We start from the raw sequence: 25,448 nt of genomic DNA, 5'->3' as shown, positions 1-25,448 counted from the left end.
GGACGGATTGCTCCAACTGATGCTTTTCTCCAAAGGCTGTGTAGAGGGACTTGTCTGTTGCCCCATGTAAAAGTCTTCTGTTTCCCTTCTTGATGGCCATCCTGAAAGAAGAGAAAAGGGAAAAAAAGTAACCCAGAAACAAAGATAGAAAACAAATAAAATATGGGTGGGTTAATGCCAAATAATGAGGGTCACAATTACATGGTAGCTACAACATGTACATGAGAAAACAATAGAAGCAAATGGCATATCAATAGTGCAAAAATTGCAACAATGGGGGAGAGAAAGTGGGTCATGAAAGACTATAAATTCATGTCAATGCAAAAGGAATACAAGTATCACAAAAGATTAGCATTGACTTAAATAATATTACCCAATCAGAATAAAACAAGTCATGAAGCACCAGAATAATACAAGACATATTCAACGGTTGAGCAAGAAAATTCAACACTGAAAAAAAGTATTAAATTTAGAAAGGAAAATAAAAACATGCACAAAATTAAAATGCAATGAGTGAAGGTATGCAAATGCAATAAGGAAAATAGAATGAAAGAGAATAAGGATGAGAATTTAAAGAGATGAAGAAGACAAAAGGAAGAAAGGAGGAAGAAAGAAGTAAGAAATGAAAAACAGGGCGCGACGCGCGCGTGTGCATCACGCGTACGCGTGAAAACTGAAATTGCCATGCGACGCGTAAGAGTCGCCCACGCGTAGGCGTGGATGGCCAAAAATTGAAAATTGACGCGTGACTACTCGCCCGACTCCAGCATCATGGCTGCACAACTCTTTGTTCAATTCACTATTAACGCCGTTTTTCATGTCCACGCCTACGCGTAGATGATGCTTACGCGTGGATTGAAAAAATTGTAAGGGACGCGTACGCGTGGGTCACTCGTATGCGTGGGGTAGCTTTACGCCCAGCACCCCTTTCGCGCGTCTCCATTGCAACTCTCTGTTCATTTCATAACATTACGCGCTGACATATGACGCGTGCGCGTCATCGACGCTTATGCGTCGAGTGCAATTTTCTTTTTTTAATAAACTAACAAACTACCAAAATAAATCCAAATATTATTAAACCAATAAAACCACAATTTAACTAAATAGTTCTAACTAAAAATAAAAATTTAATTAATTACCAACATAAATAAAAGAAATAAAATTGGGAGAGTTTACCATGGTGGGCTGTCTCCCACCTAGCACTTTTAGTTAAAGTCCTTAATTTGGATATTTGGTAAGCTCCTTGTCATGGTCGCTTGTGCTTTAACTCATCTTGGAACTTCCACTAATGCTTGGACCTCCAATAAGCTTCAACATCTCCAAATAAATTCACCAAGCCTTGATGAAGTTCTCCACAAGCTTTGAGCTCCCAAAGTTGATCCTCTTGTATGCCCGGATCCCAAATCTTGTTCATACACCCGTCTCTAAGTTGATCATCATGATTCCATCCTAGTTGTTTAGCCTTGGAATTCTCACTTAAGAACCCAAACATCCTCCTAGACCCAATCAGTTGAGAATTTTACCAACCCTTGCAATTAGGCCTTGAGCTTCCAACCATAACGAACCTAGGATGGTGTTGCCAACCACTAACCATCTCCCTTTTACTCTTAAAACTGCAGATAGCTCTAAGTTATCCATCCGTTTCAAGAAAACTGTATTCAAGAGGGATGGTAGAGTTTAAGGATAAGAATTTTACCCACTTGAATGTTGTGTTGGATGGTAATGGCTTGGGGAAAGGAATCTCCAGTGGCGGCCTTACCAATGTATGCTTCAATTTCTTGGGCTCCTCTTTGATGATCTCCACCTCTTGACAAGCTTTTGCAACATTGACCTCTTCTTTAAGTCCAATGGGGGAGGATTCAATTGTCGATAAAAACTCATCAATTATTGAATCCATCTCATGATCAACCTCCTCCAAGTTATCAACCATGACATGCCTTGGAGGTTGTACACCCTCCTCAACATCAAATTCAAATTTTTTGGAAGGAGGCTCTATGACTTGATATTCCCATGGAGGTTTCGCATCTCTGAATTCCTCGACCACTTCCTCCTCTTCAATAATTTCTGTTTTCTCCACTTGCTCTAGTACAAATCTAACTCCTCCTTGATAACTTCCAACTCTTGAAAACTTTCTTCAATTCCCCCTAATTCTTCAACTACTCTTTCATCTTCAAGGGTCTCTTCTACCTCCACTTTTTGGGCCTCCTCTTGCTTCTCTTGAAGTAAGGATGTGTGAACCCAATCCATTACGTCCCTAAGACGATCCCTTCTCTCTTGTTCCATGTCAATAGCGTAATTGGGATCATGTTGCTTTTGAATTGATGGATATGGGTGAAAAGTAAGTGTACCAGAGCTTGAGGGTTGAGTATTGAGGGTAAAGGATGGATCCACATGGGATATAAGAGCTTGGAGAGTAGAGGTGAGACCGGTGAGAGTAGAGGTAAGTGTGGTTTGAAGCTCTCTTTGCCCTTGGCGAATAGCACTAAAGGTATCATCTATGGAAGATTGGGGTGGATAGGAGGGTTCATTTGTTGGGAGAAAAGGCTCATAATACGGAGGTGATTCTTCTTGATAAGGGTATGGAGATGGTATATATTGGTGGTTTTGGGTATGGTTCATGTGGTTCTTATGGTGGTTGGTGTGGTGGATAAGGGTTAGGGTCATATGGAGGTGAATGGTGGAAAGAGGCTTGTGAGTATGGTAGTTCAAAGCTATGTTGATGAGGGGGTTCATAGGTATATGGTGGTGCTTGTTGGTAACTACAAGGGGGTCCACCATATCCATTGTCTTCGTAGGCACCTTGGAATGGCTCTTGCTCATAGTAAGTTGGAGGAGGTTGTGTCCAAAAGGGTTGATCAAATCCTTGTGGCTCCTCCCATTTCTGATTGTCCCAACCTTAATGCATGTTCTCATTATAACTTCCATTTCCTACAACATAATTTGAACCAAACTCATAGCCAAAGGAGTGAGAATTCATAGTATCAAGAGAAAATAAAAACAAAAACTAATAAGAACTAATGAAAATAAACTCCTAAAACTAGAAACAACTAACAAAGAAACGAAAAAGCAAAATTATTCACAATATTCACAATAACTAATAATAAGGCACACATTTGCAATTCCCCGGCAACGACGCCAAAAAATGATGGGGAAAAATCGTCGGTAAAGAATTTCACAAAATAAGTGCGTTGTAAGTATAGATCTAAACCAACAATTAAACCTCAACCAAATTTAATTTGTTTGTCACTTAAGCAAACCCAATAAAAATAACTGAAGTATTAAACGTCAGGTCGTCTCTCAAGAAATTGCAGGGAAGTGTACTTATAATTGGTTATGGGATTTTATCTTTTTGGGTTTTGAAATAAGGAACAAGTAATGTAAATAACAAGGAAATAAAATAATAATTAAGAAATGTCTTAGCAAGGATTGATAATTGGAATTCCTATCCCCAGTATCATAGTCACTTGTGATGGTAATTGCCTTTTGCTATCACTTAGTTAACCTCTAACAATTGAAGGTAAGTCATGTGAGAAAATCAACATGAACCCTCAAGTCCTGGTCAACTCCTAAGGAAAGACTAGAGTTAGTGAAATTCAAGTCAACTAGCAACTTTCAATTGTCAATCAACAAGAGACTTTGACAATTCAAGAGTCTCTAATTACTCAATCTTAGCTAAGAACATAAAAAGCTAGTTTAAAATCTAACCAAGCATTGTATCAAACACTTGATGGGCTCAAAGTAAAAGCATAGAAAAATAATAGAGAATGTAAAATCTAAAACCAACAATTGCAAGCGTCAATGATAACAAATAAAGGAAGAAGCAATAAACATGAAATACCTCAAATTGCATTAAAAGGGAAATCAAATCTAACATGAGAATTCATAAACTAAAATAGCAACATAAAGAGATCAACAAGAGAAATAGATATACTAAATTACTAGAACAAATAAAAGTAGAAGAGAAACTAAATTGCAATAAGATAAAATTCAGAATTTGAGAAGAACTAAACCAAAAAATCCTAAAACCTAGAGAGAAGAGAGAGGCTCTCTCTCTAGAAACTACATCTAAAACCTAAAATTATGTGAATGAAATTTGTATCAATGTTTCCCCCACTCTACAGCCTCTATTCTGTGTTTTCGGGCTTGGAACTGGGCCAAAAGGAGCCCAGAAATCGTCGCTAGCGTCTTCTGTGTAATGCAGCACATTACGCTCTCTCACGCATACACGTCACTTGGAAAAAATCCTGGTCACGCGTACGTGTTGCTTGTCTTCTGTGCCAGTCACACATACGCGTCGCCCACGCGTACGTGATAAACCCCGATTTTGTGGTTTATCTTGTGCTTATTTTAGGGGATTTTATCACCTTTTTCCACATTTATTCAATGGAATAGCATAGTTTTGTAATTCTCCCTTAAATTTTTCTTAAGTGTAAAAACATGCTTTTTAGGCCCTTAAATTGGTGATTTTGATTCACTTTAATTCCATTCGATGCCTTGATGTGTTTGTTGAGTGATTTCAGGTTCATAAGGCAAGTATTGGATGGAAGAAATGAGGAGAAAAGCAAACAGAGTGGAGAATGCATGAAGAAACAAGAATTGGGAATTCATCGATGGGCGCACGCACGCGTACATGCCGTGTCAGCGCGTATGAAGAATCAGCCAATCGACGCGCACGCGCACATGGCGCGTACGCGCCAATACTAGCACGTGGCCCACTTAAAGGCAAAACGCTGGGGGCGATTTCTGAGCTGCCCAGGCCCAAATCCAGCTTGTTTCTGAGTGTATTTCATGCAGAATTGAAGTCCAAGCAAAGGAGGAGCAATTAGTTAGTCAACATGAGCCTTTAGTTAGTTTTCTAGAGAGAGAAGCTCCCTCTTCTCTCTAGAATTAGGTTAGGATTAGGTTAAATTGTTATAGATCCATGTTTAATTCCTTGCTTTCATCTTGTTTCTTTTATAATTTCTCATGTCTATGTCTTGATCTCCTTAGTTGTAATGTTGGTTTCTCATTTTGTTCTCTTTTGTGATGATAAACTCATGATGGATTTGGTTTACAATTAATGTAATTTGATGTTGATGTTTCTTTCATGTTGATCTTGCTTGTTATTGTTGAGTTCTTGCTTATGATAGTCATGGTTCTCTTTAATTTTAGCATTTTATGATGTTTACTTTCATTGCACATTAGGTGTTTGATATAATGTTTCCTATAGTTTTTGAGTAGTTCTCTTGACCCTTGGCCTAGGCTAAGGGGATTGAGTGATCTTGAGTCCTTGGGCCTTGTTGAATTGGTAAATTTAGAACCCTTGGGGATCAATTTGATAACCATTGACTCTAGCCTACTACTAAGTCAATTAGTAGCTAGGTTGGGACTTATGGATTGATATTGATCAAGCCATTTGATGTACTCCAAGCCTAGGAGTACACATTACATACTTAAGGCTTTAGTGAGTAGACCTAATGAGCTCGGTTCCGCATAATTATCAATGTTTGAATTGTTGACAGGGATAGTGATCTCAATTGCCAAAGTCTTAGCCAAGAGTCCCTTATCTTACTGCTCTAATTGCTTATTTTATTTACTTTTCTTGCCATTTATTTTATTGCCCCTTTTATCAACCAAACCTCCCTTTTACCCCTTGCATTCTCATAGCTAATAATTGACCATTTCATTATTATCCTCGTGAGACGACCCGAGTCTAAATACTTCGGTTAATTCTTATTTGGGGTTTCTTCTTTGTGACAACCAAAATTTTTGATTGGGATGATTGTTTGTTGGTGTGGAACTATACTTGCAACGTGATTTCAATTGTGAAATTCTATACCGATACGACAATCATATTCAAAATTAGTATGCGTCGCTGCCAGCTTCTCAAAACACCATTTTCTTGCGTTTTTTCCACTTTTGCATGCTTCCTTTCCATCCTCTAAGCCATTCCTGCCCTATAAAGCATGAAGATACTTAACACACACATCACGGCATCGGATGGTAATAACGGGTAATTAAAAATTTACAATTTAAAGGCCTAGGAAACATGTTTTCAACTATATCTTAGAATTAGGAAGGAAAATGTAAAACACGCAATTTATATGCATAAGTGTGAGAATAATGGATAAAATCCACTCAATTCAATACAAAATAAACCGTAAAATAGCGGTTTATCAGCGGTGAAGGAATGCAATTTAGGACTGGGGGAGCCGATATTGAAAGAAAGCTGTAACTACGGGAGTTAGAGTGCCTTCGACTAGAGGCGTACGAGAACTCAAGGCTTTACAAGGAGAGGGTGAAGGCGGTGCATGACAAGAACATCAAGAGGATAGAGTTTAGAGCTGGAGATTTAGTCCTCCTCTACAACTCAAGGTTGAGAGTCATGCCAGGCAAGCTAAGATCAAGGTGGGAAGGCCCTTATAGGGTGGAAAAGGCTAAGCCATATGGAGTCTTCCACCTGAGTCATCCTTCAAGCCCTACTTTCTTCACGGTCAATGGCCACCGCATGAAGCTATATCATGGTGAGAAGATGAAGATCAATAAGGATCTGAAGATCTTCCTCTTGGTTGATCCAGCAACAGAAGAAAACTAAGCTTGTGGACCGTCCAACTTAAGGATGTTAAAAAAAAGTACTAGGTGGGAGACAACCCACCATGGTACGATCTTCCCTTTTTATTAGTTATATTTTATTTTTATCAGTGTTAAATTCTACATAATTACTTCTATTAGTCATTATTTTTACATAAAAAAATGACACTCGACGCGCAAGTGTCTATGACGGGCACGCGTCATGTGTGTGAGCTCAATATTCAAAATTGAACAGAGAATTACGCTGGAAACGAGCGGGAGGGGTGCCTGGCGCACAGGCCACCCCATGCATATGCGTGACCCACGCGTACGCGTCCCCTGCAGATTTTTCAATCCACGCATAAGCGTCATCGACGCGTACACAGGGACATGGAAATCGGCGTAAAAGAGTGTTTTGACAGAGAGCTATGATGGAATCGCACGGAAAGTGTGTTGGAGGCACAATTCAACCCACGCGTACGCGTCCCTGACACATACGCATCGTCTTCACTTTAAGACTATCCATGCGTGGGCGTCACACACGCGCACGCGTCGTACATAATTGCGGCCCCAGTACAAACTGAACAGAGTTGTAAGGCCATGGGGCTGAAGCTGTGCGTTTAGCACGGTGGTGCACGAAATCGTGATCGTTCATTCCTTGGTAACGGTGCAAAAAACTTAATACGCATGTTCTTAATCTTAGCTCTTCTTCACAATCTTGCACAAATAACCAGCAAGTGCACTGGGTCGTCCAAGTAATAAACCTTACGTGAGTAAGGGTCGATCCCACGGACATTGTCGGCTTAAAGTAAGCTATGGTCACCTTGTAAATCTCAGTCAGGAGGATTCAAATGGTTATAGAGTTTTAATAATTAAAAGATAAATAAAACGTAAAATAGGATAGAGATACTTATGTAACTCATTGGTGAGAATTTCAGATAAGCGTATGGAGATGTGTTGTTCCTTCTGAATCTCTGCTTTCCTACTGCCTTCATCCAATCCTTCATACTCCTTTCTATGGCAAGTTGTATGTTGGGCATCACCATTGTCAATGGCTACATCCCGTCCTCTCAGTGAAAATGGTCCAAATGCGCTGTCACCGCACGGCTAATCATCTGTCGGTTCTCGATCATGCTGGAATAGGATTCGGAAATCCTTTTGCGTCTGTCATTACGCCCAGCACTCGCGAGTTTGAAGCTCGTCACAGCCATCCCTTCCCAGATCCTACTCGGAATACCATAGACAAGGTTTAGACTTTCCGGATCTCAAGAATGGCCGCCAATAATTCTAGCCTATACCACGAAGACTCTTATCATAGATCAGGAGGCTAAGAGATATGCATTCAAGCTTGTTTGCATGTAGAACGGAAGTGTTTGTCAGGCACGCGTTCATAAGTGAGAATGATGATGAGCGTCACATAATAATCACATTCATCATGGTCTTGTGTGCGAATAAATATCTTAGAGAATAAATAGGCTTGAATTGAATAGAAAAACAATAGTACTTTACATTAATTCATGAGGAACAGCAGAGCTCCACACCTTAATCTATGGTGTGTAGAAACTCTACCATTGAAAATACATAAGAACAAGGTCTAGGCATGGCCGAATGGCCAGCCTCCCCAAATGGCATATGAATTCGAAAATAGGGAAAAATACCTTTTACACAATAGTAAAAAGTTCTATTTATACTAAACTAGTTACTAGGGTTATAGAATTAAGTAAATGATGCAGAAATCCACTTCTGGGCCTACTTGGTGTGTGCTTGGGCTGAGCATTGAAGCTTTCACATGTAGAGGTCTTCCTTGGAGTTAAACGCCGGTTTGTAACTTGTTTCTGGCGTTTAACTCTATTTTGCAACCTGTTTCTGGCGTTTAACGCCAGAATAAGGCTGAAAGCTGGCATTGAACGCCAGTTTGCGTCATCTAAACTCGAGCAAAGTATGGACTATTATATATTTCTGGAAAGCCCTAGATGTTTACTTTCCAACGCAATTGAGAGCGTGCCATTTGGACTCCTGTAGCTCCAGAAAAGCTACTTTGAGTGCAGGGAGGTCAGAATCCAACAACATATGCAGTCCTTCTTCAGCCTCTGAATCAGATTTTTGCTCAAGTCCCTCAATTTCAACCAGAAATTACCTGAAATCACAGAAAAACACACAAACTCATAGTAAAGTCCAGAAATGTGATTTTTATTTAAAAACTAATAAAAATATACTAAAAACTAACTAAATCATACTAAAAACTATGTAAAAACAATGCCAAAAAGCGTATAAATTCTCCGCTCATCACAACACCAAACTTAAATTGTTGCTTGTCCCCAAGCAACTGAAAATCAAATAGGATAAAAAGAAGAGAATATACTATAAATTCCAAAATATCAATGAAACTTAGCTCCAATTAGATGAGCGGGACAAGTAGCTTTTTGCTTCTGAACAGTTTTGGCACCTCACTTTATCCCTTAAAGTTCAGAATGATTGGCATCTATAGGAACTTAGAATTTAGATAGTGTTATTGATTCTCCTAGTTCAGTATGTTGATTCTTGAACACAGCTACTTTATGAATCTTGGTCGTGGCCCTAAGCACTTTGTTTTCCAGTATTACCACCGGATACATAAATGCCACAGACACATAATTGGGTGAACCTTCTCAGATTGTGACTCAGCTTTGCTAGAGTCCCCAATTAGAGTTGTCTAGGGTTCTTAAGCGCACTCTTTTTTTTGCTGTGGACCTAGAATTTAACCGCTCAGTCTCAAGTTTTCGCTTGACACCTTCACGCCACAAGAACATGGTTAGGGACAGCTTGGTTTAGCCGCTTAGGCCAGGATTTTATTCCTTTAGGCCCTCCTATCCATTAATGTTCAAAGCCTTGGATCCTTTTTACCCTTGCCTTTTGGTTTTAAGGGCTATTGACTTTTTTCTCTTGCCTTTTGGTTTAAAGAGCTTTTGGCTTTTTCTGCTTGCTTTTTCTTTTTCTTTCTCTCTTTTTTTTTTTTCTTTTTTTTCTCCATTTTTCTTTTCTTTTTTTTTTCGCAAGCTTTTGTATTCACTACTTTTTCTTGCTTCAAGAATCAATTTTATGATTTTTCGAAATCATGTACTTCTTGTTCTTTTGTGATTAAAAGCATTTTTCATTTAAGAGAGGTGATGGATTCATAGGACATTCATAACTTTAAGACATAGACACTTAAAAACTAATGATCATGTAATAAGACACAAACATAAACATAAAGCATAGTAAATGAAAAATAGGAAAACAAGAACAAGGAGATTAAGGAACGGGTCCACCTTAGTGAGGGTGGCGTCTTCCTCTTCTTGAAGAACCAATGGTTCTCTTGAGCTCCTCTATGTCTCTTCCTTGTCTTTGTTGCTCCTCCCTCATAGCTCTTTGATCTTCTCTAATCTCATGGAGAATGATGGAGTGCTCTTGGTGTTCCATCCTTAGTTGTCCCATGTTGGAACTTAATTCTCCTAGGGAGGTGTTGATTTGCTCCAAATAGTTCTGTGGAGGGAAGTGCATCCCTTGAGGCATCTCAAGGATTTCATGGTGAGGAAAGGCTAACCTTGCCAAAGTGGAGGACTTCTCAGCCACCTTGTAGAGTTCTTGAGGTATAATCTCATGAACTTCCACTTCCTCCCCAATCATGATACTATGGATCATGATGGCCCGGTCTACAGTAACTTCAGACCGGTTGCTAGTAGGAATAATTGAGCGTTGGATGAACTCCAACCATCCTCTAGCTATAGGCTTAAGGTCCAGTCTTCTCAATTGAACCAGCTTGCCTCTTGAGTCAGCTTTCCATTGAGCTCCTTCCACACATATGTCCATGAAGACTTGGTCCAACCTTTGATCAAAGTTGACCCTTCTAGTGTAGGGGCGTGCGTTTTCTTGCATCATTGGCAAGTTGAACGCCAACCTTACATTTTCCGGACTGAAATCTAAGTATTTACCCCGAACCATGGTAAGCCAATTCTTTGGATTCGGGTTCATACTTTGGTCATGGTTCCTAGTGATCTATGCGTTTGCATAGAACTCTTGAACCATTAAGATCCCGAATTGTTGAATAGGAATAGAGAGAACTTCCCATCCTCTTCTTCTAATCTCTTGTCGGATCTCTGGATATTCGCTCTTTTTGAGCTTAAAAGGGACCTCAGGGATCACCTTTTTCTTGGCCATAACTTCATAGAAGTGGTCTTGATGGACCTTTGAGATGAATCTCTCCATCTCCCATGACTCAGAGGTGGAAGCAATTGCCTTCCCTTTCCTCTTTCTTGAGGTTTCTCTGGCTTTAGGTGCCATTAATAGTTATGGAAAAACAAAAAGCAATGCTTTTACCACACCAAACTTAAAAGGTTTGCTCGTCCCTGAGCAAAAAAAGAAAGGAAGTAGTAGAAGAAGAAGAAAAGAGAGAAGATGGAGGGAGAAGGTGTATTCGGCCAAGGGGGGGAGTGATGGTTGTAATGTGTGAAAATGGAGTAGTGTTGAGGGATTTATATAGGGGTGGGGGAAAGGTAGGTTTCGGCCATTAGGGTTGGGTTTGGGAGGGAAAAGAATTTGAATTTTGGAGGTAGGTGGGGTTTATGGGGAAGAGTGGATGGATGTGAGTAGTTAAGGGTATTTTTGGGAAAGAGGTATGGAGGTGATTGATGAAGGGTATTTGGGGAAGAGAGTTATGAAAAAGGTGTGAAGAGGAAAGAAGAAGAAGTGGGGTAGGTGGGGATCCTGTGGGGTCCACAGATCCAGTGGGGTCAAGGACTTAGCATCCCTGCTCCAATTAGGCATGCAAAATGCCCTTAGAATGCATGTCTGGCATTAAACGCCAGGTTGCTACTTGTTTCTGGCGTTTAACGCCAGCTTGATGCTTCTTTCTGGCGTTAAACGCCAGTTTGATGCTTCTTACTGGCGTTTAAACGCCAATAAGCTCTTCTTCTAGGGTGAGCTGTTTTTAATGCTGTTTTTCATTCTGTTTTTGATTTTTCAGTTGTTTTTGTGACTTTACATGATCATCAACCTATGGAAAACATAAAATAGCAATGGAAAATAAATAGATATAGTTAAATGACATTGGGTTGCCTCCCAACAAATGCTTCTTTAAAGTCAATAGCTTGACAGTGAGCTCTCATGGAGCCTCACAGATGTTCAGAGCATTGTTGGGACCTCCCAATACCAAACTTAGAGTTTGAATGTGGGGGTTCAACACCAAACTTAGAGTTTGGTTGTGGCCTCCCAACACCAAACTTAGACTTTGACTGTGGGGGCTTTAGTTGACTCTACAGTGAGAGAAGCTTTTCATGCTTCCTCTCCATGGTTACAGAAGGAGATCTTTGAGTTTTAAACACAAGGTTGTCCTCATTCAGTTGAAGGACTAATTCTCCTCTGTCCACATCAATCACAGCTTTTGCTGTGGCTAGGAAGGGTCTTCCAAGGATGATGGATTCATCCTTATCCTTCCTAGTGTCTAGGATTATGAAATCAGTAGGGATGTAAAGGCCTTCAACCTTTACTAACAAGTCCTCTACTAATCCATAAGCCTGTTTCATTGATTTGTCTGCCATCTCTAGTGAGATTCTTATATCTTGTACCTCAAAGATTCCCAGTTTTTCTATTACAGAGAGTGGCATGAGGTTTATCCCTGACTCAAGGTCACACAGAGCCTTTTCAAAGGTCATGGTGCCTAAGGTACAAAGTATGAAGAACTTTCCGGGATCCGGTTTCTTATGAGGCAATGTCTGCCTTATCAATGCACTGAGTTCATTGGTGAACAAGGGGGGTTCATCCTCCCAAGTCTCATTACCAAATAAGCTGGCATTCAACTTCATGATGGCTCCTAGATATTTAGCAACCTGCTCTTCAATGATGTCTTCATCCTCTTCAGAGAAAGAATAGTCATCAGAGCTCATGAATGGTAAAAGGAGGTTCAATGGAACATCTATGGTCTCTAGATGAGCCTCAAATTCCTTTGGTTTCTCAAAGGGAAACTTCTTATTGGTCAGTGAACGTCCCAGGAGGTCTTCCTCACTAGGATTCACATCCTCCTCCTCCTCTCTGGGTTCGGCCACACCAAGTAGGGTTATGGCCTTGCACTCTCTTTTTGGATTCTCTTCTGTATTGCTTGGGAGAGTATTAGGAGGAGTTTTAGTGACTCTTTTACTCAGCTGGCCTACTTGTGCCTCCAAATTTTTGATGGAGGACCTTGTTTCATTCATGAAACTTAGAGTGGCCTTAGATAGATCAGAGACTATATTTGCTAAGCTAGATGGATTCTGCTCAGAATTCTCTATCTGTTGCTGAGAGGATGATGGAAAAGGCTTGCTATTGCTAAACTTGTTTCTTCCACCATTATTAAAGCCTTGTTGAGGCTTTTGCTGATCCTTCCATGAGAAATTTGGATAATTTCTCCATGAGGGATTATAGGTGTTTCCATAGGGTTCACCCATGTAATTCACCTCTGCTATTGCAGGCTTCTCAGTATCATAAGCTTCTTCTTCAGAAGATGCCTCTTTAGTACTGTTGGATGCAGTTTGCAATCCATTCAGACTCTGAGAAATCATACTGACTTGCTGAGTCAATATTTTATTCTGAGCCAATATGGCATTCAGAGTATCAATTTCAAGAACTCCCTTCCTCTGAGGTGTCCCATTACTCACAGGATTCCTTTTAGAAGTGTACATGAACTGGTTATTTGCAACCATGTCAATGAGTTCCTGAGCTTCTGCAGGCGTTTTCTTTAGGTGAATGGATCCACCTGCAGAATGGTCCAATGACATCTTAGATAATTCAAACAGACCATCATAGAATATATCCAGGATGGTCCATTCTGAAAGCATGTCAGAAGGACACTTTTTGGTCAGTTGCTTGTATCTCTCCAAAGCTTCATAGAGGGATTCACCTTCTTTCTGTTTGAAGGTTTGAACATCCACTCTAAGCTTGCTAAGCTTTTGAGGAGGAAAGAACTTGGCTAAGAAAGCCGTGACCAGCTTATCCCAAGAGTTCAGCCTATCTTTAGGTTGAGAGTCCAACCATATTCTAGCTCTGTCTCTTACATCAAACGGGAAAAGCATAAGCCTGTAGACCTCGAGATAAACCCCATTGGTCTTAACAGTATCACAGATCTGCAAGAATTCAGTTAAGAACTAAAAAGGATCTTCAGAGAAACTAATTGAGGCTTTAGCTCAAAATTGTTTTCTCCAATGGCAGGGATTGAGATGCTTCTTCCATGCAAGTTGGAATTTGGTGCAATAAAGTCACCAAGCATCTTCCTTGCATCTCCACCATTGTTATTATTTTCGGCCATGTCTCCTTCTTTTTCGAAAATTTCTGTCAGATTTTCTCTAGAGAGTTGTGCTTTAGCTTCCCTTAGCTTCCTCTTCAGAGTCCTTTCAGGTTCAGGATCAGCTTCAACAAGAATGTTCTTATCCTTGTTCCTGCTCATATGAAAAAGAAGAGAACAAAAAAGAAAATATAGAATCCTTTATGCCACAGTATAGATATTCCTTATATGAGTATAAGAAGAGAAGGATGGAAGAAAGAAAAGATAAGAATTCGAACACAGAGGAGAAGAGTTGGTTCGAATTTTTGAGTAGAAGAGAAGTGTTAGAAAATAAATAAATAATTAGAAGGAGATGAGAGATGGAAGAATTCGAAAATAAAAAAAAATAAAAATATTTTTGTTTTTAATTTAAAATTAAAGTTAAAATTCAAAAATTTTAAAAAGAAAAATGAAATTAAATTAAATTAAAATTTAAAACAATTAGTTAATTAAAAAGGAATTTTGAAAAAGAGGTTAGTGATTTTCGAAAATTAGAGAGAGAGAATTAGTTAGGTAGTTTTGAAAAAGATAAGAATCAAACAAGATAAGATTAATTGAAAAAAAAAATTTGAAAATCAATTTTGAAAAGATAAGAAGTTAGATAAGAAGTTAGAAAAGATTTTGAAATTGATTTTGAAAAAGATGTGATTGAAATTTATTTTGAAAAAAAAATTGAAAAAGAAATTTAAAAAGATTTTATTTTGAAAATTAAAGTTGATTACTTGACTAACAAGAAACAAAAAGATATGATTTTAAAATTTAAAGATTGAACCTTTCTTACTAGGCAAGTAACAAACTTAAAATTTTTGAATCAATCACATAAATTGTTAGCATTAATTTTGGTAATATGAAATAAAAATAAGAAAAAGATTTTGAAAATAAATTTTGAAAATTTCGAAATTATGAAAGAAAAAAAATGAAAAATATTTGATTTTTGAAAAAGATTTGAAAAAGATAGAATTTTTAAATTGAAAATTTGATTTGACTCATAAGAAACAACTAGATTTTAAAAAGTTTTGAAAAAGTCAACTCAAATTTTCGAAAATTTATGAGAAAATAAGGAAAAGATATTTTTTTTATTTTTGAATTTTTAATGAAGAAAGAGAAAAACAACCAAAAGACTCAAAACATGAAAATTATGAATCAAAACAACTAATGCATGCAAGAACACTTTGAATGTCAAGATAAATACCAAGAACACTTTGAATGTCAAGATGAACATCAAGAACATATTTTTGAAAATTTTTAAGAAAAGAAAAACATGCAAGATACCAAACTTAAAAATTTTTATTCTCTAGACACTAATAATTCAAGAATGCATATGAAAAACAAGAAAAGACACAAAACATGAAAATGCAAAGATCGAACAAAAAAAAGATCATCAAGAACAACTTGAAGATCATGAAGAACAAATGCATGAGTTTTTGAAAATTTTAATGAAATTAAAAAGATGCAATTGACACCAAACTTAAAAATTGACACAAGACTCAAACAAGAAACATCGAAATTTTTTGGTTTTTATGATTTTATTAAAAAAATTTTGTAATTTTTTTTATAATTAATTGGAAAAAGAAAAATAAGGATTTCAAAATTTCTAATGAGAATTCCAGCAATCATGCAATGTTAGTCTAAAGCTCCAGTCCAGGAATTAGACATGGCTTACTAGCCAGCCAAGCTTTCAGTGAAAGCTCCGGTCCAAAACACTAAACATGGCCAATGGCCAGCCAAGCTTCAGCATACATAGTTCAAGCATGTGAAGAGGAAGCCTCAGTCCAAAAGAATTTAGAGATGGCTTTACAGCCAGCCAGGCTTCAACATGTTATCTTGAAACTCTAGAATTCATTCTTAAAAATTCTGAAGTCATAGAATAATTTATTTTATATTTTTTTTAAAATTTTTCGAAAATAAAAAGAATAAGAACAAAAACTTAAAATTAAAATAAAATTACCTAATCTGAGCAACAAGATGAACCGTCAGTTGTCCAAACTCAAACAATACCCGGCAACGGCGCCAAAAACTTGGTGCACGAAATCGTGATCGTTCATTCCTTGGTAACGGCGCTAAAAACTTAATACGCACGTTCTTAATCTTAGTTCTTCTTCACAATCTCGCACAACTAACCAACAAGTGCACTGGGACGTCCAAGTAATAAACCTTACGTGAGTAAGGGTCGATCCCACGGAGATTGTCGGCTTGAAACAAGCTATGGTCACCTTGTAAATCTCAGTCAGGCGGATTCAAATGGTTATAGAGTTTTAATAATTAAAAAATAAATAAAATGTAAAATAGGATAGAGATACTTATGTAATTCATTGGTGAGAATTTCAGATAAGCGTATGGAGATGCGTTGTTCCTTCTGAATCTCTGCTTTCCTACTGCCTTCATCCAATCCTTCATACTCCTTTCTATGGCAAGCTGTATATTGGGCATCACCGTTGTCAATGGCTACATCCCATCCTCTCAGTGAAAATGGTTCAAATACGCTATCACCGCACGGCTAATCATCTATCGGTTCTTGATCATGCTGGAATAGGATTCAGTAATCCTTTTGCGTCTGTCACTACGCCCAGCACTCGCACGTTTGAAGCTCGTCACAGCCATCCCTTTCCAGATCCTACTCGGAATACCACAGACAAGGTTTAGACTTTCCGGATCTCAAGAATGGCTGCCAATAATTCTAGCCTATACCACGAAGACTCTGATCATAGATCAGGAGGCTAAGAGATATGCATTCAAGCTTGTTTGCATGTAGAACGGAAGTGTTTGTCAGGCACGCGTTCATAAGTGAGAATGATGATGAGCGTCACATAATCATCACATTCATCATGTTCTTGTGTGCGAATGAATATCTTTGAGAAGAAATAGGCTTGAATTGAATAGAAAAATAATAGTACTTTGCATTAATTCATGAGGAACAGCAGACCTCCACACCTTAATCAATGGTGTGTAGAAACTCTATCGTTGAAAATACATAAGAACAAGGTCTAAGCATGGCTGAATGGCCAGCCTCCCCAAATGGCATATGAATTCAAAAGTAGGGAAAAAGACCTTTTACATAATAGTAAAAAGTTCTATTTATACTAAACTAGTTACTATGGTTACAGAATTAAGTAAATGATGCAGAAATCCACTTCCGGGCCCACTTGGTGTGTGCTTGGGCTGAGCATTGAAGCTTTCACGTGTAGAAGTCTTCCTTGGAGTTAAACGTCGGTTTGTAACTTATTTCTGGCGTTTAACTCTGCTTTGCAACCTGTTTCTGGCGTTTAACGCCAGAATAGGGCAGAAAGCTGGCGTTGAACGCCAGTTTGCGTCGTCTAAACTCGGGCAAAGTATGGACTATTATATATTTCTGGAAAGCTCTGGATGTCTACTTTCTAACGAAATTGAGAACACGCCATTTGGTCTCCTGTAGCTCCAAAAAATCCACTTTGAGTGCAGGGAGGTCAGAATCTAACAGCATCTGCAGTCCTTCTTCAGCCTCTGAATCAGATTTTTGCTCAAGTCCCTCAATTTTAGCTAGAAATTACCTGAAATCACAGAAAAACACACAAACTCATAGTAAAGTCCAGAAATATGATTTTTATTTAAAAACTAATAAAAATATACTAAAAACTAACTAAATCATACTAAAAACTATGTAAAAACAATGCCAAAAAGCATATAAATTATCCGCTCATCACACGGCCAGTGGTCGACACTTACGCATCCCCTGAATTTTCGCCCACCCACGCGTACGCGTGGGCGATGCATGCGTGTCATATGCGCCGCGTCACTTATTCAGCGCGCCGCCCAGATTTTCTTTCTTCCACTCTTCTTCTCTTTTCCTAATCCTAATTCTTCTTCATTCTTTATACTTCTTCATTCTTTCTTCCTCCCTTCTCCTACCACCACCGGCAGACCACCACCGGAGACCGCCAAACTCCGGTAGCTACAATTTCCTTCTCTTTTCTTCCTCCCTTCTTACTCTTCTCTTATTTTTACTCCCATTCATCTCCCTATTTTCATCTTCTTCTTAAGGTCCCCTTTCTTTCCCTCTTCTACTCTTTCATTCTTCTTTTATTTATTGCATTTAATTATTTTCTTTAATTTTAAGTTTATATTAGCTTAGTTATTTATAATTCCTTTTTCCTTCTTTTATTTTACATTTTTATGTTGGTGTCGGAGCTTTATTTGAGTGATTACATTGCTATATTTTAGGTTGTAGATATTATGAGGAGTAATTTGACAATTGACATTTCATTTTGGTTCTTATATACACTTGGATTAATTCCTTTAATTCCTATTTTAAGTTGCACACCAAGTATTTGTGAAAAAGCTCTCATGGCATTTTGAATTCTTTTCTATTTTATTCTTACACTTTAATGCCTCTTTTTCACAACCCTTGCAATCCATGTGTGTTGAGTTTATTATTCATAATTGTCATCATACAAGTGCTCATTATTTTGCTATATATTATTGTTGATATTAATGCTTGATCCATTCTTCTTATGCCTATTACTTGCATGCTTTTAACACTCTTGCATCTAATTGTTATGATATGCCTTCATGATTGTTTATTGATGTCTTCCATGCATGTAGTAGCTACCATGTATTTAAGACATTCTCTTTTCCTTTGGCATTCATTATTACTTGGACTTTCTTCCTTCCGGTTTTTAGCAATCTATATTTGACATTACTTCTCTTCTTCCTTCTTTAGGATGGCTACCAAGAGAGGAAAAGAGAAGGCTTCTGACAAGACACCGGCAAGGAAAGGCACTAAAAGAGCCCCAGCTAAGGCGCAACCATCCACAAGCGTCAAGCCACCTACCAAGCGGGTGAAGAGGATAATTGCCCTGTAATCTCTGAAAATACTTAACACACATATCAAGGCATCTAATGGTAATAAGAGAGGATTAATAATAAGCAAATATAAGATCAAAGAAGCATGTTTTCAATCATAGCACATAATTAGGAAGGCAAATATAAAACCATACAAATAGTATGAATAAGTGGGTAAAGAGTTGATAAAAACCACTCAATTGAGCACAAGATAAACCATGAAATAGCGGTTTATCAATAATCAAAGTTGATGAAGCAGAAAAGGCATTTCCTGCAAGAGATTTTGCACGGTTCACTAACCGTTACTATGAGCAGATGTTCCCCATCCTGGCAGAGAGAAATTACAATAATGAATATCTACTCTTCCTTCCAACACATTTCGTTGACTTTGTGGAGCCCCGCATTGAGAGGAGACATTGGGGATTCTTAATGAGGCATCCACAGGAGGCCAATCTATCTTGGGTAATCAAATTCTACTCTAACTTTCACTCACCTACCCTGCATTCTGTCTATGTTCACCAACAGCAAGTCCCCGTTTCTAAAGGTGCCATTCAGAGAGTACTGGATCTTCCACCTAGCCCAGAGCGGTTGGATGCCTATCAAGAGGCCCAACTTAAGTGCCAGACATATCAGTTTAACTGGAATAGCGTCCTTGGAGTTATAGCTCAACCTGGTAGCAAATGGATCTATGGACAACTGAAGAACGAAAGATTGATGGTTTAGAGGTTATAGTAAACTCTCGTTGCAAGTATAGTTACTAAACCAAGCAATCAACCTTTCTTACAAATGTTTTGGTTGTCACAAGTAACAAACCCCTTAAAAATTGATAACCGAAGTATTTAAACCTCGGGTCATCTTCTCAAGGAACTGCAGGGAAGTATGTCTTATTATTGGTTATGGAGATTGTAAATCGGGGTTTTGAAGATGAGGAACAAGTAATTTAAATTGCAATTAAAATAAGTAAAAGACTGTAAAATAAATAAATAACTATAAAACACACTTTTGGCAAGGTATGAGAAATTGGAAGTCCTATCCTAGTTATCCTTATCAATGATGATAAAAATTGAATCTTAATTCCACTTAGTTAGCCTTTACTTAAAGTAAAGAAAGGTCAAGTGACTAATTATGTTGATCTTCAAATCCTAGTTAATACCTAAGGAAAGATTGGGATTATTGAAGTTCAATTCAATTAGCAAAGATAACAATTATCAATCATGTTGAGTTTGATAACTCCTGAGTTACTGATTTCTTAACCGAGACCAAAAAGGAAAAAAGTAAATCTATTGGAATAAAAATGTCTTAAGATTGGAAGCAACAGTAACGTAAATAAAAGAAAGCAATAATAAACTGAAATACCTCAAATAACATTAATTCAAAGGATAATTTGTAACATAAAAGAATTCATAAACTAAATTGAGAAGATAAATAGAAAGGAATGTTGAACCTGATAAAGAGATATAATCCTGAAAGCAAAAGAAATCCTAATTCTAAATCCTAAAAGAGAGAGGAGAGAACCTCTCCCTCAAAACTACATCTAATTCATGAAAAAGTAACTAATTGGAGACTCTCCTTTGAATGGATGCATTTTCTCACTTCATAACCTCTGATCTGTGCCTTCTGGACTTGGATTTGGGTCAAAAAGGACTTCAGAAATCATTGGGAGCGTTTTCTGTACTTTCTGGTGCGTGGCCTCTGTCACGCGTCCGCGTAGGTCACGCGGTCGCGTCAATTGGAGTTTTCCTTGCCACGCAGTCACTTCAATCATGCGTCCGCGTCATATGCGTTTCGCTCAAGGCGCACGGTAGAGTCAATCACGCCGTCTCGTCACTACCATTTCGCGCTGGCATGCGGTCGCGTCGTCCATATGATCGCGTCACTGCCAGTTTCTTCAAAAACTCCGTTTTGTGCTTTCCTTCCATTTTTTGTATGCTCCCTTTCCATTCTTTAAGTCATTCCTGCCTTAGAAGATCTAAAACTACTCAACACACGAATCACGGCATCGAATGGAAGTAAAGGGTAATTAAAATAATTACTTTTAAAGCATAGAAAACATGTTTTTCACATACATCACATAATAAGGAAGGAAAAGTAAAACCATGCAATTAACATGAATAAGTGAGTGAAGGATTGAATAAATCACTTAAATTAGGCACAAAATATATCATAAAATATGGGTTTATCAACCTCCCCACACTTAAACAATAGCATGTCCTTATGCTAAATCCAAGACAAAGAGTAAGGTAAGGTTGAAGTGGTGGAATCTAATGCAATGCAATCTATTCTAAATGCAACTACCTAAATGAATCATGCAATTCTAATTTTTATTCACTTGTATATAAAACTTACATGTAGTCAAATTAATTCACATTCTCAAGGAATCATATATGCATAGCCAAACCTTGGATAATGATAAAACATTTTTACAATTGAGACGGGAAAGAAAAATATTTTACAAACTTGCAAGACCATTAGCAATTTAAGCAGAGATATATGTTGATAAGCTATTGAACCCTCACTAGATTTTGTGTTTACTCTCTAGTCACTCAGTGTTTATTGGGTTACTCACTCTATTCTTCTTTTTATCCTTACTTTCCATAACTTTGTTCTTCATCTAACCAATCAACAATTATAGAATATAGGCATACAAAAATCATGAGGTCTTTAATTAAGGTTGTAATGGGGCCAAGGTAAAGGTAAGGGTATATGTATAAGGCTAAGTGAGCTAATTAAGTGAATCCTTGATTAGTCTAAGATCTCACCTAACATACATATTTTGTAAAGTAAAGCTTCTTTACCTATTCTCCCATATTTTTCCCACTTTTTATGTTACATGCTCATGCATTAGTTTTAATTTTGTCCTATTTGCATTTACTTTATTTTGCATTTGGGGAATTCTTTTGTATCCCCTTTATTCAAATACTGAAAAATTTTTTTAATGCACATGGTAATTCAATTATTTTGATTTTACATGAGCATGCTTCCCAAAATTTTTATTTTGAATTATTTTATTTTTTTTAACTTTCTACCCTTTGTTTTTATCATCCATGTTCCCAATAGGTTTCCCATACTTAAACAATACACACTTTCTATCTTAAGCTAACCAAGGATTCAACTTGGGATTTTTATTTTATTTTTCTACTTAAGGCTAGTAATGTGGATATAAAACAATAGGGGTTTTAAAGTCTCAAGGGGGCTAACAAGGGTGATGTAAAAGGTAGGCTAATTTGGGAATAGTGAGCTAGAATCAAACAATGGCCTCAATCACTTTCTTGGTATGTATCTATATTCTACAATTGGACATATAGATTAAAACAAAGTAAAGAACACCAGAATAAATAAGAAGGGCGGAACACACAGGAATAAAATATTATGGTTTAAATGTAACCATGCAATTAAGCTCAAAACTCACAGGTTGTGTGTTCTCTAACTCAAAAATCATATATCAGTTGTATATGTCAAGCAAGTAAAAATTAAGAGTTCCCATTATTCTCAATGTAAATCTTAAGGTGGCTTTAAAGTTCTAGTGTTTCTCCTTGATGAAATATTGTTAACTAACTAACATGTAATGCTATATATACAAGGTGTGGGTTATTTTTATTTTGTTAAAGTCTCTAGTTTACTTCCTTTTTATATTTTCAATTTGAACTAAGTTATCTTATGCTAAAAAGGGTAAACTATACTTATTAATCCACATTTTCTATAACTAATAAGTTAGAATTGCAACTGAACTAAATGGCTAAAGTATGAACTAAAGTGCAACATGTAGAAATATAGTAAAAATACATGAAAATAGCAATGTATAAGTACTGAGAAAATAAAAATAAAAATAAAGAGAAAAATACAGAAAAATAATAAAGTAAAAAGAGTCTGTAGTGGTTCACCAAAAAATATATGCCAGAGATGGCAACCTCTCCACACTTAAAATGAAGCATCGTCCCTAATGCTCACTCAAGCAGGGTGTGAAGGGGTGTCATCACTGGAAGGATGGGTAGCCGGAGTCTCTGTGGTGGTGGTCGGAGGATCAGCCTGCTGCAGAGGAGGTGCTGACTGAATAGGAACTTCTGGGTCTGCAGCCTGAATCTGATGCGGGGCCTCCTGATGTGATGCAGCCTGCTCTGTGCCTGCCGCGCAGCCTCGCTCTGTGGATGGGTCTCGGCCTCGTGGTCATCCACCTCCTCCTCAGATGACTCTGATGGAGTGTCAAGCTCGGAGGGGATGTCGCTGCCAGAACGGATCATCAGCTTCAGGTGCTCAGAGCGTCACTTGCTGCGACGCTCAGTTCTCTCGTATCGCCGCCGGTTGCGGTGATCCATCTGGTCTAGCTGCCGAAACAGGCAGTGCACTAAGTGATAAACTGGATCTGAGGTAGGTGGAGGTGCAGTGGTGGTAGCAGGGGTAGTTGTAGAGGAAGAGGGGCCGGCAGATGGTGTGGCTGTCGCATCAGTAGGAGTAAGGAATGGAGGTCTGTAGCCCAAAGCCAGAAAGTTCCTGCTGTGAGGGATAATTTTCTTGCATTCTGTAGTAGGTGGCCTCTCATCAGCATCCTCCCAAGGCACGTCAGCTCGATGGCCAAGCTGTGTAATCAGATATGGAAAGGGGAGAGTGCCTCGGACGTGGACCCTGGCCATGTAGTACCGAATGAAGCGTGGCAGGTACAGGTCCTTACCCTCCATCACACACCATAGGAGGGTGATCATAGCAGCAGGTAGCTCTGTGTCGTGAGTACTCGGCATAATAAAGTTTCTTAGGATCTGATGCCATAGCCAAGCTTCATCATTCAAGTATTCCCGCTTGATTCCCTTAGGCATGGTGGTGTTCTGACCCATGACCCAAGGAACAGTCGGGTCAAGGGCTATCCTTGCCTTGACGGAATCCCAGTCAAACTTCAGGATATCCTCTATGGCCTCTTCAGTGACCAGTATCTGCTTCCCTCTTAGGTTTACTGCATCTAGGGAAGTTTTGAAGTAATTGCAGTAAAATTCCGTTACCCAAGATGCATTGACCTCAGTCAGGTTTCTCTCCAGGAAGAACCAGCCTCGTTGTTTGATCTGATCAGAGGTGTATTACTGGAGATCTTCTGGGATCTTCAGAGTCCTCTCCAGGTACAGGTTCCTAGTGTTTGCAAACACCGGATACTTCAGCTCGCAGTATCGGTTTGCAAACTTAATAGGATCAGTAGCAGGGAGTAGCTGGTCAGCCTTCTCCTGTGGGGTAAAGTGTTTCTCCCGCCAGGAGTCATCATGCATGAAGTCCAGGATGGACATGGAGGATTCTCCTCTTTTCCGTTTTCCAGTTGTTGCCTTTCCCTTTCCTTTTCTTTGGGTGTCAGACATCCTGAAAAATAGAAAACCAGGATATAATAAAAACAAGAAAAACAGGTGTGCAAATCACAAAATAAGCATATAGTGGCAAAGGAGCAGTGGAGTAAAGAAAATGAGTTAAGTAAATGTGCATTAAGGATTGAATAGGGATTAAAAGTCCGAGAAGAAAAATTAACAATCCAAAATGTAATAGAAAGCATGTTAATTAGGAAAAATTATCATCATGCCTTGGTTAGAAGGTTAAAGAGAATAGTGAAAAACTAGAAGAGATGTTTTGAAAGGTGAGGTTGGTTAGGAATGAAAAAAGAATTTAGGAGGTTAAAATTAGTGAATTAGTAAAAAGTGGGTTAGAGTAAGTGGCATGATGATCATTTTCTAAGTAACAAGCATTCGCAATTAGAAGGTACCGTTAACTCATATCCAAACATGGGAATCAGGTTGATGATGAATCAAAAATTGGAAGCTAAACATAAAAAATGCAGATTATGAATCAGGAAATCAAAAAGAATAAGAAAGCCTGCCCTGGTATTCATGAATTGGTTTGGTAAAAGCAGAGTAAAGCAGAGTTCAAAGTGCCAAAACCAAGACATGAATGGAAATAAAATAGTTTACAGAAAATTGGGCAGCATTCTGGCTAAAATTGGATGTTCCCGGAAAATAAACAGTAAACAGGACAGTTCATATGAATTAAGACAAACTGCAATTAGGTATGAACAAGAAATAACATTCATAATAGCAGCATGAACAGTACGAACAGCATATGAACAAAACTAACATCACAGCAATAGCAGAATTGTGAAAATTATAAAACAAGAAACATGAATAGCGCAATTAAACAGGCCTAAATCCACTAACCACATCCTAGGCTACCTAACTACCTAGAATCCACTACAACATGCATATCTAACTAGCCTAATTATGAACATAAACAGAAAAATATGTAATTAGCTAGGAATTGAAAGAAGGGTGGGATTCGATGGAACCTAGTAGGCGTATGAATAAAAGTGGGGCAAAGGGCTGACTGGGGGATGGTGGTGGCAGCGACTGACGCGGCGGTTGAGGGTGGTTGGCGCAGCGGTGGTTGTTCTGAGACAGGGGGGTTTCGGGTAGTTTAATGGGGGTAGGGGTTAAGGGGGAAGGAAGGGAAAGGGGTGTGGGTGGTGGGTGGAGGCACGGCGATGACGGTGGCGCGGTGGGTGTGGCGGTCGCGGAGGGGGGGTAGTGGTGGTGGAGGGAAGAAGAGGAAAGAAAAGAAGAAAGAAGGGGAAGGGGAAAGGGGGTAGCGTGGCGGTGGGTTCTAGGTGGTCGACTGGGGTGGCGGTGGTCGGTGGTGGAATGGGGGTTGACGGTGGTTGGTTGGAGAGAAGAGAGGAAGGAGAAGGGGCTGGGGGGCGCGAATAGGTAGGGTTCGCATGGCTGGGGGGTTATCGAATTTGAATCCACGCGATCGC

General features: G+C 38.6%; 1 non-coding gene across 1 annotated transcript; it reads left to right on the top strand.

Annotated features, from left to right (window-relative positions):
- The first annotated feature begins 13,370 nt into the window (after nucleotides 1-13,370).
- Nucleotides 13,371-13,478, top strand: LOC112752950 (small nucleolar RNA R71). Its single transcript, XR_003177358.1, has one exon. It is a non-coding gene; the product is annotated as a small nucleolar RNA R71 (small nucleolar RNA).
- Nucleotides 13,479-25,448: the final 11,970 nt, after the last annotated feature.

Source organism: Arachis hypogaea, chromosome 15, assembly GCF_003086295.3.
Source record: "Arachis hypogaea cultivar Tifrunner chromosome 15, arahy.Tifrunner.gnm2.J5K5, whole genome shotgun sequence".
NCBI lineage: Eukaryota > Viridiplantae > Streptophyta > Magnoliopsida > Fabales > Fabaceae > Arachis > Arachis hypogaea.
The sequence above is the reverse complement of the archived record's forward strand: the minus strand, read 5'-3'. Positions and strand labels throughout refer to the sequence as shown.